Consider the following 17676-nt stretch of genomic DNA (forward strand, 5'->3'; position numbering starts at 1 on the left):
TGTATGTATCTCATAAGGACCTAGTTATTTGTGAGTTGTCTCCCTGTTTGAATGTGAGTTCCTCCAGGGGAGGGACTGATTTCCCCTTCTTTCTTCATATCCCCAGCACTTAACACAGTGCCTGGAACATAGTTGGTACTTAATAAATGCTTGTTGACTGACTGACTGATGCAAATAAGCAAGTCCTCTGAAACAAATGCACTTAGACAGTTGCTAAGGGCTCTGAAAAATGAAATGAGTTGCCCAAAGTCACACATATGTCAGGGGCAGGATTTGAATCCAGGAGTCCTGTTCTTGAGGCTCATAGAGGATGACCAACAGGGCTTTAAGGTTTCAAAAATGCTCTAGAAACTGAGAAAAAGGAGTAAAAATATGTTTGTGCATTAAGATAGAGATAGAGAGAGAGACAGAGAGACAGAGACAGAAACACACACACACGGAGACAGACAGATAGAGACAAAGAGACACAGAGAGAGAGAGACAGAAACAGAGAGAGACAGACACAGAGACAGACAGACAGAGACAGGCAGAAACAGAGAGACAGAGATAGACAGAGACAGAGATAGAGAGACAGAGAGACATAGACAGAGAGACAGAGTGAGAGAGATGGATGATGGATGGATGGATGGATGGATGGATGGATGGATGGATGGTTGGACGGACAGATGGACAGACAGATAGACATTTACATAAAAAGACATATAAATAAAGTGCATTATTTATACTATCCTATCAGATCCTCATGACAATCCTGTGAGGTAAAAACACATATTAATATCACTCTTTTATAGATGAGGAGCCTATGGGTCAGAGTGAATGACTTCCTAATGATTACATAGCCACTAAGTTTCAATGGTATGATTTGAACACAGGTCTTTCCTAAGTCCAGGCAATAGGTCAGAAATTTGGGATTGTAATATTGAGAGTTTATAGACAGCATGACGCAGTGAGGAAAGGGACGTATCTGTCTAAGATGTTGGGTTTGAATCCTAAATGGTTTCACCTCTGGGCCTCAGTTTCTTCATCTGTCAAATGAAGATATTTGAGTAGATGAGCTCTAAGGTTCCTTTCAGTTCTAAATCCAGAATACTATGATCTCAAGAAGCCCTATCAATGGTGTAATATAGGGATTCTTAACCTGAGGTTCGCAGACCTCCCCCCAATAGATCCATTTCAGGGTTATCTGTGAACTCAGAAAGGGAAAAATTTGCACCATATTTTCATTAATCTCTAATTGAAATTTACTATTTCCTTCAAGTATTTAAAAAGAAAACACAACATAATTCTGAGACAGGGTCTATCAGTCTCAGCAGGCTGCCAAAGGAGTCCATGACCCAGGAAAGGTTAAGAACCTCTGGTCTAGTCCATTTCCCTTATTTTACAGAGGAGGAAGTAGCAGAGATAATGAGTTGTCTAACCTGGCCAGGGCCCCTTGGGTCACTTTTCTTGATCTGGGCCAGGGTTGGGGAACCTATGACCTCGAGGCCATACATGGACTTCTAGGTCCTTGAGTGCAGCCTTTTGACTGAGTCCAAGTTTTACAGAACAAATTCAATTTTTAAGGGGATTTGTTCTATGAAGTTTGGATTCAGTCAAAAGGCTGCACTTGAGGACCTAGAGGGCCGCATGTAGCATCAAGGCTGCAGGTTTCCCCCCGATCTAAGGTATACCCCTCAAAGCCCTGAATAGATGGGCACATTCTCCAGAGGAGTAAAGCTGGTGGCTGGAGATCTCTTTTCCCATCCAATGCCTTCCTCTTTTTACTTTTCCTCATACTCACACCCCATGTGCATGCTACCCCTCTCCCCTTTATCTATGCAGCCCTTGGGAGATTTTAGCAATGAAGATTCTCTCTGTCCCTTGGAAAGCAATGTTTGTGCGCGTGTACATGCACATGTGTGTGTGTGGGCATATGTGTGTATGCATGTGTGCATGTGTGTGCATGTGTGCATGTGTGTGTGTGCATGTGTGCATGTGTGTGTGTGCATGAAATACAGACAGGGATATTGTTATGGCACAGTATTTCAAACCCTTCTTACCTCCTGCCTAACCTATTGCCATAGCCCTCTAATTGCTCTTCCCTCCTCCAGCCTCTTCTCTTCAATCCACTTTGTTTTCTCCTTCTGTAATATGAAAATTAGACCAGGTGACTTCTGGTGGTCTTCTCAGCTCTAAATCTCTGAGATCTTCCACACTGATGCCAAGGAGAGACAACATAGTGGAGTGGAGAGGGGATTGGGCCTGGAATCAGGAAGGCCTGGGTTCAGATTTCACCTGATACTCAATGGCTATGGGACCCTGGATAAATCATTGAACCTCTCTGTTTTCTTAGTGTTTCTTAGTCTCTCTTAGTTTTCTGATCTCTAAGTGGAATAACAGACAGAGTGTTGGTCTTGGAGGCTATTTGAATTGCACCTTGGATATTTCCTAGTTGTGGCACCCTGGGTAACTGACTTTGTCTCCATACCTCAGTTTTCTCATCTGTAGAATGGGAATGATAACGCGCCTACCTTCAAAACAACAAGAATCATTTTGGAATCAAAGGAGGTAACAGATGTAAAATGCTTTGCAAACCTCAGGGAGCTATATAAATGCTGGCAATTATTATTTAAAGACCACTATCCTCTAGATCTATGGTCCTATGAAGATATTCCTGGAAGCCCAGGTCTGATCATTTTTAAAAAGCTTCAGGGGCTTCCTATTGCCTCTAGGATCAAATACAAACTCCTTTATCTGCCATGCAAAGCCCTTCAAAAATCTAGCTCCAACCGATTATACCACGCCGATTTCATATTATTGTCCCTCATTTATTCCGTTTCTAACCAGCCCATCTTACCTGCTTCTGCCCAAACCTGCCTTCTCATCCTTTGTGTTTTTGTGCAAGCTGGATGACCACTTGTCGGCTATGTAATAGACAGGATTCTTTGCCAAGTCTAGCTGGGACTTGGTGCTTCCAAAGTTCCTTTCAATGCAAATTCTATGAGTACTTCGTGAGTATGGAAATATATGCTAATCAGTCAGAGGAGGGTTTTGCAGGTTAGTTCACTCATGCAAGTAGGCTGAGAAATTAATATCTTGGTTTTTTTAATCTAATAGAATAATTATGTTGGGAACTCCATTGGTCTTTTGGCTGCATGAGGGCAAGGACTGTCTTTTGCCTCTCTGTCTGGCATATAATAGGTGCTTAATAAATGCTAGGTTACTGAGTGATTGATTTCAAAGCCTTTGGATGAGGAAAATTGAATTCTCTCAGCTATTCAGGAAAGTACCAAGATGATCTAGGCTAGGACAGAATTTGTACCAGTCATAACTGCTCCACAGCAGGGTGTACTTTGACACAGACCAAATTTCAGAAGTGCTGGGCATTTTGCCAATCTTGAATGGCACTATTTCTGGGAGAAATGCTAGTGTCCCAGAGTGTGAGGTTTGTGAAGGTGGGGACCCTGTTATCATTCTCTTCCTTTGTCCCCTGCTTGTTAGTTCGGGGCTCTGTCCATGGTAAACACATCTTAATAACAGCCAGCGTTTATAAAATGTTCTGAAGTTTGCAAAGAGCTTTCACTTATGTTAACTAACTCATTTGGTCCTAACACATGATTGTTGAATGAATGAAATGATCGATGCATGAGTTATTGCTTTTAAATTAGTGTGAAGGAGAAAATGAGGCCATTTTCCACAAAATAAAATAAAAACAGGACCATAGAATTCCTTGCTGAAACAGACTTTGATAGGGACAATCTAATTCAGTCTTTTCTTTTTACAGATAAGAGAAATGATTTAGTGTGCGTGGCCCTGAATAATCACAGTTTTCTTGCAAAAAAATGCAATTCATTTCAATTTAACAAAGATTTATTAAGTCCCTATTACATGCACCATAAACAGTTTTCTAACTGGGAATTTCTAATATAGCCTTACTCTGTTGGCATCTCTGCTGTTGTCCATCGTTCTAGGACATATGCCATCCCACCTGGGCATTCTGTTTGACAGGAAGCATCCACTCGTGCCTCAGTAGGCAGCACCTGAGTGCTGAATGCCCTCCTTTCTTCTCTCCCTCCTCCTGTGCACAGACAAGAAAAGGTTAAACTGCTTCCCAGCCAGACTGGTAATGGAAGGCGACTGCAGAAGGAGTGACCTGGCTCAAAGGGTTAATAGTATTTGGTTTTTCAGAACTATTTGTTATATCGAGTTAGTGCAAGCAGAGGTTGCTAGGGGCAGAGCCCCCCTTCTCCCCCCTCCCTCCTGACTCCACTCTCTCCAGTCTCTGCGCCTTTCCTTGATTCCTCTTTAATCCGATGACCTCAGACACTGGGCTTTTCCTTATGATTTCCTTGACAGCATCCTCAGACGATATGCAGCTCGACGCCAGTAGTCTCTCTTTTCCCCTTGCCCCTCAGGAGAGAGACAGCCTTGGAAGCTAAAAGGCACTTTGTGCAGTGGGGAGGAAGGCTGCTGTAATTTGTTCTGTGGTTTCTTTGGACACAGCCATCTCAGGAAAAAGAAGGAACCCTTATTTCCTTCCTTCCTCATCTTGCTTTTGCTTTCATTTTTCCTTCCTTTCTTCTTTCCTTCTTTATCTTTTATTCTTCTTCCTTCCTTTCTCTCTTTTCTTTACCTTTCTTGCTTTTGGTCTCTTTCTTCTTGCTTTTATTTCTCTCTTTTTCTTTCTTTCTTGCTCCTTCTTTATCTTTTATCCTTCCTTTCTTTTCTTTCTCTTTCTTTCTTCTTGCCTTTCATTTTTTTCTTCCTTTCTTCTTTTTCCTTCTTTATCCTTTTTTCCTTCCTTTCTCTCTTTTCTTTACCTTTCTTTCTTTTGGTCTCCTCCTCCTCCTCCTCCTCCTCCTCCTTCTTCTTCTTCTTCTTCTTCTTCTTCTTCTTCTTCTTCTTCTTCTTCTTCTTCTTCTTCTTCTTCTTCCCCCCTCTCATATATTGTCCTTTTTTCCTCCTTATCTTCTGTATCTGTTCTTTTCTCTTTACATTTCTTCATCTATCTTTCTGCAAATGTACATTTCTGTCTTTTGTTCTCCTTACTTTTCTCTCCTTCTCTCTCTCCCTCCTTTCCTTTCTTTCTTTCTTCTCCTTCAAGAAGACTAAACTAGATAATTTCTACATTTCCTTTCAGTTCTAAATCCATCTCTTCTCCTTTAAATTTTTTTCTCAAACATTTTCTCTTTCCTCTCCCTACCCAGGATGCACCCCCTGCTCTTCCTTTCTTCCTTTTCCTTCTTTATCCTTTTTCTTCCTTCCAGATTGCTCTCCTCAGCATCCCCTCTCCTGCCTCCCATAACATGTGTTCATTTCTGTTGCCCTGTTTTTGTACTCCTTCTCCTCCCTTTCCAACTTTCTCATTCACTTTTTAAAAGTCCCTTTTTAATTTAAAATGTATTATTTTCTCTCCATTCCACTAGCCTTGGTCCCCAATGAACAACAATAACGAAAAACATCCCAACAAACAAAGACAGTCTTGCAAGACATTGTCCAACTCTAAAAATGTAATGGCTCATTCTGAATTTTAAGTTCATCACCTCTCTGGCAGGAGGTGGGAGGCATGATTCATCTTCGGTCTTCTGAACTTGGGGTTTATAATTGCATTAATCTGAATTCTAAGATCTTTCCAAGTTTTGTTCTCTACAATACTGTTAACATTGTGTAAATTGTCCTATTTCTGCTCATTTCATTCTGCATCAGTTAAAGAGGTCTTTCCAGTTTCCTCTGAAATGATCTATTTCATCATTTCTCAATGATGCACAATAATGCACAATACTTGAATGTTCCATTCAATATTCCATCCATATAAATGTTTGGACATTAGTTGATAAGAGAGACACCCCCTTAGTTTGTAGTTTTTGGCTTCTCCAAAAAGAGCTGCTATAAATATTTTTGTACATATGGGTCCTTTTCTTCCCTCTTTGGTATCTTTGGGAGGTAGATCCAGTAATTGTATACTTCATTGTTTAGTAGCTTTTGGAGCACAGTTCCAAATTGCTTTCAAAATAGTTAGACCAATTTGCAGCTCCACCAATAATGTATCAGAATGCCTGTTTTTATCACAGCCCAATAATATTTGTCAGATTCTTTTCTCTTATTTCTTTCTTTTCCATTCTTATCATTTCAATTCTCTTTCTTACCTTCATTATTATTCTTTTTTCCTTCATGTTTTATTTTCTCATTCTTCTGTTCTTTATTAGATGGATAGATAGATGAATATATGATAGATAAGTTCTTCATTATGTTCTCTATATTTTGTTTCTTTTCCCTCTTTAATTTTCTCTTGATTGTCTTTGTTTTCTCTCTCTCTCTCTCTCTCTCTCTCTCTCTCTCTCTCTCTCTCTCTCTCTCTCTCTCTCTCTCTCTCTCTCTCTCTCTCTCCCTCTCTCCCTCTCTCTCTCTTCTGCTTTCTGGTCAATCAATCAAAAAGGATTTATTGAACATCTACTATATGCCAGGCACTGTTCACTAATCTCCCTCTTCCTTCTTAGACAAAGGGGACAATGGACATGAGAACCACCCCTCTCCAGAATATAAATCCTTTTCTTACAGGTGCTACTAAATATTATCAGTCATCTAGGGATGCCATCAATCAGTCCATTTTGTTAAGTCATTTTCACTTGTGTCTGACTCTTTGTGACCCCCTTTGGAGTTTTCTTGATAATGGAGTGGTTTGCCACTCTAGTCAATCCAGAGCATTTCCTATTCACTGTTTTTTTCCCTTAGGCTAATTAAATAACATGATTGCAATGTTTAGAATCATTTCTACCACAGATGATGGCATCCTTTATTTATAATGAATTTCCTTAGAAAGAGGTAGGAAGCAAAAAAAAGTCATAGAGCTGAAAGTCAACCTCTTGGAGTCAATTTTACAATTACCACCATTCCACTTTCCTTATCTGACTATGCCAATGTATGTGTTAGAATTAATGTCCCCCCAATACATAACTGCTCAACATTGCCTGATCCGTCATAGGACTTTGGCTCTAATTCCAGGCTTGCTGCTTGCTGTGTGTGTGTGTGTATTGGGAAAGTCATTTAATGGCGACGAGCATCAGTTTTCTTATCTGCAAAAAGATGAAGTTGGAATATTCTTTTGAAGTTATAAAATTTAAGCAGTTTTTCAGATTATAAGGTACTTGAAGCAATATGGTATGTGAACAGAATGTTGACTTTGAAAGTCAAGGGTCCTAGGTTAAATATCAGCTCCCTGTATTAATCACCTCTTTGTGGCTAATTTTCTTCATCTAGAAAATGAGGGGATTCTGCCAAAGGTCTCTCTAAGTTCTAAGTATATGAATACCACCACGAGCCTGTGAGTTAAATAGTCCTTATTATTATACTCTGGTATTGATGATTGAAGATGATAATGGCTTCCACTGAAGTCTCAGAAGGGTTGAATGCCTGGCCTGGGTGACCTGGTTACACACTGGCAGAGCTGGGATTAAAATTCTAGTCCTCTGAGTCCAATAATCTTTCTGATATACCTCCCTCACTTAATGACCAGTGGGGGACATTATGTGGTTAATATATAGATGTTCAGCGTGGCGTTGTTGAGGAAGTATGTCCTGGAAGGCAAGGATTACCTAGAATTTGCCTCACTGTCATCAGTGGTGATGTTGACCATTAAATTTTTATTAGATTTCTCTTACAGGCTGCATTCCAAAGTGCCATATTTGGAAGAAGATCTAGCTAATCACTGTTTAAAGTGAGTATGTTTCATGGTTGTGAACATCTGGAACCCCTGCAGCTGTGGAGGTTGACTCTGGCAGATCTCTTGAACTCAAGAATTCTGGATTCTTAAGTTCAGCCACAATATGGTGAGTCCCTGAGAACAGTGTGGGGGGGCAGGGCACTGAGTTGCTTGAGGAGGGGCCAAACTGACTCAAATTGGAAACGGAACAAAGTTTCTGTAGTGGTTAGAGTGGACCTATGAGGAGTCTGTGCACTTCCAGCATAGGAAAGATAGAGATACCCAATGGAGAAAAAGAGACAAAGACATAGAGAAATAGGTAGAAGATAGATAGACAGACAGATAGACAGACAGACAGATAGATAGATGAGATAGATAGATGGATGGACAGACAAACAGGATAGATAGATAGAGGGATAGATAGATAGATAGATAGATAGATAAATGAATGGATGGGTAGACAGATGAATGATGTCAGCACAATGGCTCTGTATACCTTCAGTTCAGTAGGCAGCCTAATACCTCTTTTCTTCCACGCTTTCCTTCAGAGCCTCCCAAACACTGAGCTAGCTCTGGTGATATGTGTACCAACTTCATCATCTATGTAGGCATCCCTGGAAAGTATACTGCCAAGGGAAGTGAACTTATCCACAGCATTCAAAATCTCTCCATTTGCTGTAACCGATATGATAGATGATAAATAGATTAGGAGATGGATGGCAAGAGATGGACAGATAGATGAATAGATATATGATAGATAAGTAGATGGATAATTGGATGGAAAAGGATGGACAGATATATAGATAGACCAAAATAAATGAATAAATGAACAAAAGGATGAATTAAATTCAGGTGAGGATGTGAAGATGAGTGTCCTAATGCAGTCCAGTCCATAAGGGGCAACTTCTCTGCCACCATCCCAGTTCTTGAGTGCGTCTTCTTGCTTGCCTACACAGATTTTGAGCTGGAAAGGCTCTCAGTAACTGTATAGCCCAACCCCTTCATTGGACAGATGAGGAGCAGAGGCTCAGAGAAGTAGTGATCGGCCCAACGTCCCAAGGTAGCAGATCCAGAATTCAAACCAAGGTCTTCTGATTTGAGATCTCTCACCCTCTCTGGCTGTACCATGGTGCATCTCTGAGGACTTTGGGTGAGACTGCAAAAATATCCAAAATACAGTCCCTATGGGCAAATTCAAATTGGGGAGATAGGAGATTTGAAAGATCCCTGACCTTAGAATCAAGCAGCCGGCTTCCAAAATCCAGTTCTGTCATCTACAGCTGTGTGCCCAAGGACAAATGATTTCCCCCTCTGTTAGCTCCACTTTCATTATTTATAAATGGGAATGAGCATCACTGCACTATCTATCTCAAAGGAGACAAACGTACATAAATTTAGCATTCTGCAAACCTTAAAATTCTATGTTAATATGAACCTCTTAGAGATTTTATAATTAAAAAGCACATTATCTAATTTGAATCTCACAGCAATTCCATGAGGTAGGTGTTATTTACATGGTTGTTTTACAAGTGAAGAAACAGAAGCAACCGAAGTAAAGGGAGACTCGACTAAGGCCATCTGGCTATTGAGGGTTACTTAAGCTCTCTGTACCTCAGTTTCTTCATCTGTAAAAGGAGGGGTTGGGCACATTGGTCCCTTAGTATCAACCCATAATACTAAGATGCTGAGGGATTTTAGAGGTCATCTGGTCTAGAGGTTTGGAACTTGCGACCTCGAATCCTTTTATGGGAATTTCTTCTGTGAAGCTTGGATTCAGTCAAAGGGCCACCCTTGAGGACCTAGAGGGTCACATGTAGCCTTGTGGCCAAAGGTTCCTCACCCCTGATCTAGTCTAGCAACCTTATTTTACAGCATGGGAAACTGAGGCCCAATTATCCAAGGTCACATAAATTCAAACCTAGGTTCTGCAACTTCCATTCATTCTCCAGTATACCATGCTGCCTTGAGTGAAATGGACAAAAAGTACTGGAGGATTTCATAGGGAAGAGAGAGAACTTTCAGCTAGAGAAGTCAAGGAAGGCTTCATTGAGAAGGAAGAAAGATTAGCATTTCATCAGGTCAGAGAAAAAAAAGTGACTTAAAAATCTTCCAAAGCTGTCAGAATTTTATTCCTGGGCTTCTTTATTTACTTCCATTTCTGTTTTGGAGAAATACTTGTATGTAATACTCCATCTCCCACTGCCATGCTTTTGCATGAAGTCTCCCTCACACTTGGAATGTCTTTCCTCCTGACATCCACCTATTGGAATTCTTAACTATCTCCTTTCCTGATTTCCCTCCAGGTGCTAGTCTCAGTCTTTTCTGTCCCACCCTCAGAAATTACTTTTAATATATTTTCCCTTTACGATCTTGGGGCACAGAATGTTAGCTCCCTGAGAGCAGGAGCTGTTTCATTGTTGTGGCACTTACGTTTGTTGATTGACTGTGGAATGAACCAGGCCCACAACTACCAGCTTTTCTTGGGGATGGAAGACCTAGGAATAAGAAAGGCTTTGTTTGTCTCAGTACCATCCCTATCTGGGCACTCCAGCCACAGGAAAAGCCTTTGCCACCCACATCCTCCCCACCCCCCAACCATGACATTTCCCCAGACAGGGCAGAAAAGTATAACAATGTGGATGGAGGTTGGCCCCCAAAGGCTAAAGGTTTCCAACCCCCCAAGACACTGATTGAGAAGACTCTAACGAGCATAAAGGATTCCCTTCAGCAGCCTCTCCCCCCACCCCGCCCTCTCCCGGGCTGCTTCCCCCCTCCTAACTCCTCATCCTTCCTCCCCTCCACCCCCAAGAGACTGGAAGAACTTGGCAAGCCATCTAGTCGCCAATCAATCCGTGGTGTAACAATTATCACTTAAGCGCCACTCATGCTAAACACACGCTCAGAAAACACTTTTAAAAAAGAGTGGGAGGGGGGGCTGGACAGAGGAGCGCAGAAGGGAGCCAGGGGGAGGCTGCGAGAGGGCTTGGATCAATGCGAGGCAGAAGGGAAGGCATCTAATACCCTTTTATTGATGAGTTCCACAGCACTTTAAGTGTGTTTCCACTGTGAGCAATTAGTCCGCAAGACCACAAGAGTTAAGGCAACACCGGCGTGCCTCCCCTGCCCCCCCACCCCAGCTCCCCCTCTCTCCAAGAGCGGTTTGATGACAGCTTCATTTGTAACCGTGATCCCGGGGCTGCAGGCGCCAGTATCCATCCCATAATGGGACAGATTGCGAGGGAGGCCAAGCTCCGTGGCCTCCCAGCGGCCGAGCCCCCACCCTTGTCCTTGGCTTCCCTGCTCCCCACCCAAGCCCCTGCTCTCCATGTCGTCCCCCCGCCCAAGCCTCTGGTAACAGAATCCAGTAGACACGGAGTCTGTCTGCGTGTCTGCGTGCTGCCTAAATTGATTGTAACGGTTTTTTAACGTGGTAAAAGAGCTGACTGTTTTCTCGCCTCTGCTGCTGGCTCTAATAAAGGCTGGGGGGGGGGGGGGGCGGGAAGGAAGTGACTCCAGAGGCAGTGGATCGGATGAAAGTAAACTTTTGTTTGTTGGAGAGCAATCCACTGTTGTTGGTCTCTGTCCCCTCTGGGCTTCTGTGTTTCTCTCTCCCTCTCTCTCTCTCTCTCTCTCTCTCTCTCTCTCTCTCTCTCTCTCTCTCTCTCTCTCTTCCCCCCTCCTCCTTCCCCTTTCTCTCTCTCTGTCTCTCTATCTCTATCTCTCTCCGTTTTTCTGTCTCTGTGTAGCTGTCTCTTTGTCTCACTCTCTTTGTGTCTCTTTGCTTTGTCTCTGTCTCTCACACTCTGCTTTTCTGTGTCTCTCTCTCTGTATCTGTCTCTCCTCTGTCTCTGTTTTTCAGTCTCTCTGCATGTCTCTCTGCCTCTCTCTCAGTCTCTGTCCCTGTCTCTTTATCTCCCTCCCTCCCTCCCTTCTTCCTCCCCCTTTCCCCTTTTCTCTTTCTCAATCTCTCTCTCTTCTCCCTCCCTCCCTTCTCTCTCTCTCTCCTCTCTCTGTCTCAGCTACTGTCTCTTTTTGTCTGTCTTGCTGTCTTTCTTTGTCTCTCTGTTTCTGTCTTTCTCCTCTCTCTGTCTCTGTCTCTCTTTATCTCTATGTCTCTGTCTCTGTCTCCTCCCCCCACTCCACCTCACCCAAGCTTCCTTGCTTGCCAGGCAGTTATTCACATGAAAGAAAGCATCCAAAAATGACATAAAAGAAGGGTTTTTTTTTACAGCTTTGTGCCCTATTTCCATTTCAGCTCAGCCCAAGGCTGCTCTATCATAAAGATGCACCTATTTGCTTTAGTGATAATGGGAATTGGGCCCTTTATGGCTACAAGGTCCTTGCTGGATGGATGAGCTGGCCAGGAGGGAAATATTGACTGAGGGAGTGAAGGCAGAGATGGAGGCAACTGTTTGGTTCAGTCAAGCTAAAAGGTTTCAGACATGCTCAGAGAGTAGAGGCCAAAGGGGGATCATGACATCTTGGATCTAGAACTATATGGAACCTCTAGGGTATTCTAGTCCAAACACCCCATGTTACAGACATGGAAACTGAGGCCCAGAAGGGGAAGTGACCTGTCATTGGTTACTGAGGGTAGTAGGCCATAGATATCATAGGAAGATGTACTGAGATCTGGAAGTGACCTTATCTAGATGCTGTATAGCCCAATTTCTGTCATTTTTGACATGAGAAAAAAAGCCAGAGAGGTCAAATGACTTCTCCAAGGTCACACCAGCAGCAAGACTCAGGTCATAGATCTAGAAGGGATTTTAGAGACTAGCTAATCTTACCATGTCATTTTACAGAAGCAGAACCAAGGCCCAGAGCGAAGTAACTTGCCCAGAATCATGTTACAAGAAACAGCACTGGAGTTTTGAACTCTACCCCCCAGGATCTCTAACATCACCTCTATTTCTGTAACACTGGAAGACAACTGTCTAAGTTCTAGGCTGGCCTTTGCATGCAAAGATGACAGTCATTTGGCAACAGATTGAATACTAAAACAATTTTTAATTTTATGTCCTGGGGACATTCGTGACAATGATCCCTTCCATAAACATGACTTCCCACTCTCTCCAGAAATAACTCTGCAGCAGGGTCCAATATGGCGAGCTTCTGCAGGGGCCTTTAAATGGATTTGGGGCCAGGGGTCTTGCTTCTTCTCTGCCTCACTCTAGCCAGCCAACTGCTCTTGGGGAACCTTGCATATCTCACTGAAAAGATAAAGGCATTCCCATAGCATTTGAAGGTTTGTAAAATAGTAGGCACATATCTTAGCTAAGTTCTCACCTTCTGCAAGAAGTCTTTCCTGGTTCTCCTCAACTTTCATGCTTATCCTCTTTTGATTATCTTCCATATTTATCCTGCTATAAATATGGTAATATATGTTTTCATGTTGTCTCCTCCATTAAACTGTGTGCTCCTTGAGAGCAGGGACTGTTTTTTCTTTCTTTTTTTGTATCCCCAGATCTTAGCACAGTGCCTGGGATACAGTAGGAGCTTAATAAATGCTGGATTTGGATTCTGAGGACATAGTTTCCAATCTTGCATCTGTTATTACCAGTGTGACCTTTGGCTCATCATTACTCTAATAGAAGTAGGAGAGACTTGTATTAGACAAAGATTCAGTTCCTTTGCTTCTCTAACACCTAATCGTACTGTCATAGCTTCTCATTTGGTCCTTACTACAACTCTGGGAGCTGGGTACTACAGGTATTATTATCCTGATTGTAGAGATGGAGAAACAGAGGCTGAAGGAGATCAAGTGACTTATCCACAGTCGCATAGCTAGTCAATGTTGAAAGAAGGATTTGAACAGATTCAATGATCAATGGCAGAAGAGAAGATTACTGGTGGTTAGTGGTTCTGCGCTTAACATGACTAAAGCTATTTGTCACTCTGATAATGATAGAGAGGTCTTTTGTTTTCCTGGGGCTCATATCCAAGACATAACAGAGAATCTAGCAATGCTAGTCAAAGCAGATGACTATTCTTCTCATTTCTAGTGATCTACAGGAGCAAAAATGACCCTGGCAGAAGGAACCTAGTGATAATTGCCAAAAAATGGCAAAGTCTTAAGCAAGAAACTGAATTTCAGAGAGGCTCAAGTGGTCATTTCACCACTGCAGTCCATTTTTTTTCATACAGAGAATAGAAGACAACTAAACCATTAGCTAAGAAGAGGAGTTTCTGAGAATAGGATTAGGATTTCTCAATCACGGCTTAAAATACAGGAACAATAGCATGTTGGTGAGGGCTCATAATAAAGACTGATGTACTGCCTATCATGTTGTAGATCTAATCAAAAGGGTTTTAAACTGAAAAGGAATGTGAAAGAAGAAAATTCCCTATGTATATCCACCAAACTAGTGAAGGGAATGCCTAGAATGAAGGAAAAGGAACAGCTATTAAGAGATTCATAAGTCAAAGGAGACAATATTCAAGAAAGAAGTCAGAAATAAATCTAATGTATAGTGGTGTTATAAAGGTGTGGTCAGATGATCAGAGTTGTTCAGATGTTCCTATTTGCACCTTACAATTAGTTAACTTATTGGTTGCTTAGATAAGTTTTCTCAGTATAAATCCTCCTGCTCCATTCTGGGAAGTAGTATCAATAAGCTATAACTTTCTCTTCTTGTTAAGTTCCGAGCCCCCAGCCAGTCAACATTTGTGGCAAAACACCTCCTTATTAAATTTCAATCTCTTCTCTGAGGATGTTTTCCCCTCAGTTGCTTTCTAAATGACAGTGGTTAGGACAACTTATAAAAACAAAGTAACATTAAAGCAAAGAAAAGTAAACAAATTCCACCCCTCCCAATATCCCCAGAAGAAAAAGCTTCACCTTCCATGTAGTAGCTCAAGGGGAGCTCAAAGGATATGCAGAATTATCACCTGGGGGCTGTAGTCCCCGGGAGGAAGAAGAATTCAGCAGTAGAGCCTCTGCCTCCACACAACTCATGCCTGGTTAGCTCAATAAGCTTCAATCCCAGTGTCCTTACCTTTTTCTTATGATGGTTGCCTCTTCCTACATTCTTGCTCTCCCAGCTTCATGTGGCTTTGTATAACTCCCCTTCCTTCAGTTTTGTGCTTCTGTTTCTCACATAAAGAATAGGGACTCCTCAAAGAGCCCCCAGACTCAGTGAGCTGATTTTTAATGATCTCTGAGGTGTGGGCTATCAGTTCTCATTTCATAATGCTTGTGTTCATTGAGTGAAGCTACCGTCTGTAAGGGGAAGTTTCTCCATCAAAGAAAATTACCACTGATAATGGGAAGAGACTAAGTCCTTTGATTAGCTTGTTTAAAGAAATAGACTTTGATGGAGACCATACAAAGCAGATGTGAAATAGAAAATACTTAATCAGCAATCCTCCTGTTTCATGTTGTGATGAAGTTTAAGTATCAACCTCTCATCAGACTGTAGCAATAGTTATATTTTAAGTTAGTAAATCATTTTAAGTTGTTATGTCTATATCAATTTGACTTGTTTAGCATTCCTTTTCTGTATAGGAATAAAGTACCTGTTCCATTTTTGATTATGATTGCACATTGGGGACCTTTTTACTCTCATATTTGAGAAGACCAAGCTATGAACCATAGCATAAGCTTTAAATAATTTGTCACGAGGGCATTCTAGGGTAAGAGTTTCACAAGCCCAAGTACATGAGGAAAGAAAGCCTAAATCCTCTCATTCGAGGACAGTCTCCTGAGGACCGTGTATAGTCCAGAACTTATACAGGATATAAAATAAATGGGCCCCTTAAAGAGAAGGGTGGATACAGTGCCCCAAGGGAAGACAAAGGAAGAGTCATCGAGAAATAAACTTTCTCCTTCAGCTCACCACCAAATAGAGGTCACAATATCTGCCCATCTCAGCAATTAAGGTCCTCCCTCCTCATGCCCTACTCTCTAGCTCCTCTCAATGGTCTAGTTTATTTACGTAGCACTGATTTCTAGCAGTCCCATTGCTGAATATTCTACTCTACGTTCTGGAAGCCCCTAAGCCTGAAATTCAGGGTGCTGGCCTGCTCCCTATAGTATCCATGGCAATCTAGCAGTCTGACTCTGAAGGGCACTGAAAAGAAGGAAACATAACCAAACCTGGATGACAAGATCTACATCTACTTCTCTCTCCTATCCTGGGGAGCCAGCCCATTGGGAGCATCCTGCAGGAGGACCCTAGTGAAAGAGGAAGGACAGTCAATCTCTCAGGCGTGACAGGATCATAAGAAATTGCTTTGTTCACCTCTCCCTGAAACTCCATCACCCTGGCACCAAAGGAAAATAATAGTTTAAAAACATAAGAGGGCAAGGCTCAGGCAGAATGTACACAAGACAAAGAAAGCCACTCTGGTTCTTTAGAGCCACTCTGCTCTCATGGAGAAGCCTCACCTGGTGCTATTATGTTCTCTTCTGAAAACACCCTTAACTTTGTAGTTAAGGGCCATTCATTACAGGGAGCACCAGGCAAGAGAGGTAGAATCTCTCTGTTTTTATAGGCTGTCTACAGGTAGTATTAGAGTGAAAGATTAATTGTTCTTGTTAGAGACAATGGCATCAGCAGCTTCTGCCTTTCTGTTCTCATAATTGAACTACTTTGTCCCCTTGATTATCTATTTTTCCTCTCTGATCTAAGTTTCTTTCTCTGTAAAAATGAAAGAGGAGAGAGTAAATCAACAAAAATATGCAAAGCTATGCTATTCTCACTATTGTTTTTTTGGAAAATAAAGTTAATTTTCTAAAAATATATTATTCATATAAATATGTAATAACTTGGCTATTGTTATTTTAAATGAATAAATACATATTTTCTGAATTGATGTGCTTTAATTTCTAATATGGTAACTCTCAATACATATAACCAACATAAACGAAAGCTCTTTGGGGTCCCCAATAGTTTTTCAGACTGTAAAGAAGTCATGAGCCCCAATGACTATACCATGCTGTGCTGCAATGTTTTGTGGTTACATCAGGTGCACAAAGCTTTCTTTAATTGTAAGCTAGAATGGAATAATAATAAAAATGCAGGTTCCTAGAAATCCTATGGTGTGTGGGTGGGAGGGGGTCAGGTTCTTGAACAGCTATGCTCGTCTAGAGGCAGAGGTAGAGTGGAAAGAGACCTTGATTTGAAATGAGAATCCTTGTGATCAAAAGTGATTCTGCTACTAACAGTTGTGTGACCTGCGTAGGAATGCGGAAGGAAGTTGAGGAAAGAAGAACAACATAGGTATTTAATAATTTTTTTATTAACTGAAGGGAGAAAGAACAGACCTTTTGAACCTTTCCTTCACTCTTGAAGAGGTGATAGCAACCATTGCAACCAACAACTTCTGTTCAAGAGCCCACCCTGATCTCTACTGTAGATCTTTTCTCTCTTTCCCTCCCTACTTCTTCTTCTTCTTCTTCTTCTTCTTCTTCTTCTTCTTCTTCTTCTTCTTCTTCTTCTTCTTCTTCTTCTCTCTCTCTCTCTCTCTCTCTCTCTCTCTCTCTCTCTCTCTCTCTCTCTTCCCTCTCTGAATCTCTCTCTGTCTCTGTCTCTCTGTCTCTCTATCTCTCTCTGTCTCTTTCCTCCTCCTCCTTTTCTTTCCCTTTCCCCTTCCCCTTCTCCCTATCCCTTGCTTCTTTCTAGCTAGGCTCACTAAGTCCGCAGGCAAGATAAAGATGATGGCATCTTTCCCACTCCCTAGCCTCTTCTGTTGCTTCTTAGCTCATGCAATTACAGTTCTTACAGGATGTACCCATGTTTTTCCAAACTCTTGAGTGTGATTCAAGTCCACCTTCCAACTCAAAGATCATGAGAGTCCATGCCACTATCAGGGCTGAGAGAAATGGTTTTCCCTCTGAGCTACAAATTGCAGACTTCCAGTCACCTCTCAAACCCCAATTATTTATATTATCTAAAACAGGGTTAAAATAACAAAAGTGTGGAGAAAATGTCAGAACTTGTTAATATAAAAAAGTGACAGAAGAACCTCAGTCACTGCCAACTTATATCTCTATC

This window comes from Trichosurus vulpecula, chromosome 1 (assembly GCF_011100635.1).
Source record: "Trichosurus vulpecula isolate mTriVul1 chromosome 1, mTriVul1.pri, whole genome shotgun sequence".
NCBI classification, from domain to species: Eukaryota; Metazoa; Chordata; class Mammalia; order Diprotodontia; family Phalangeridae; genus Trichosurus; species Trichosurus vulpecula.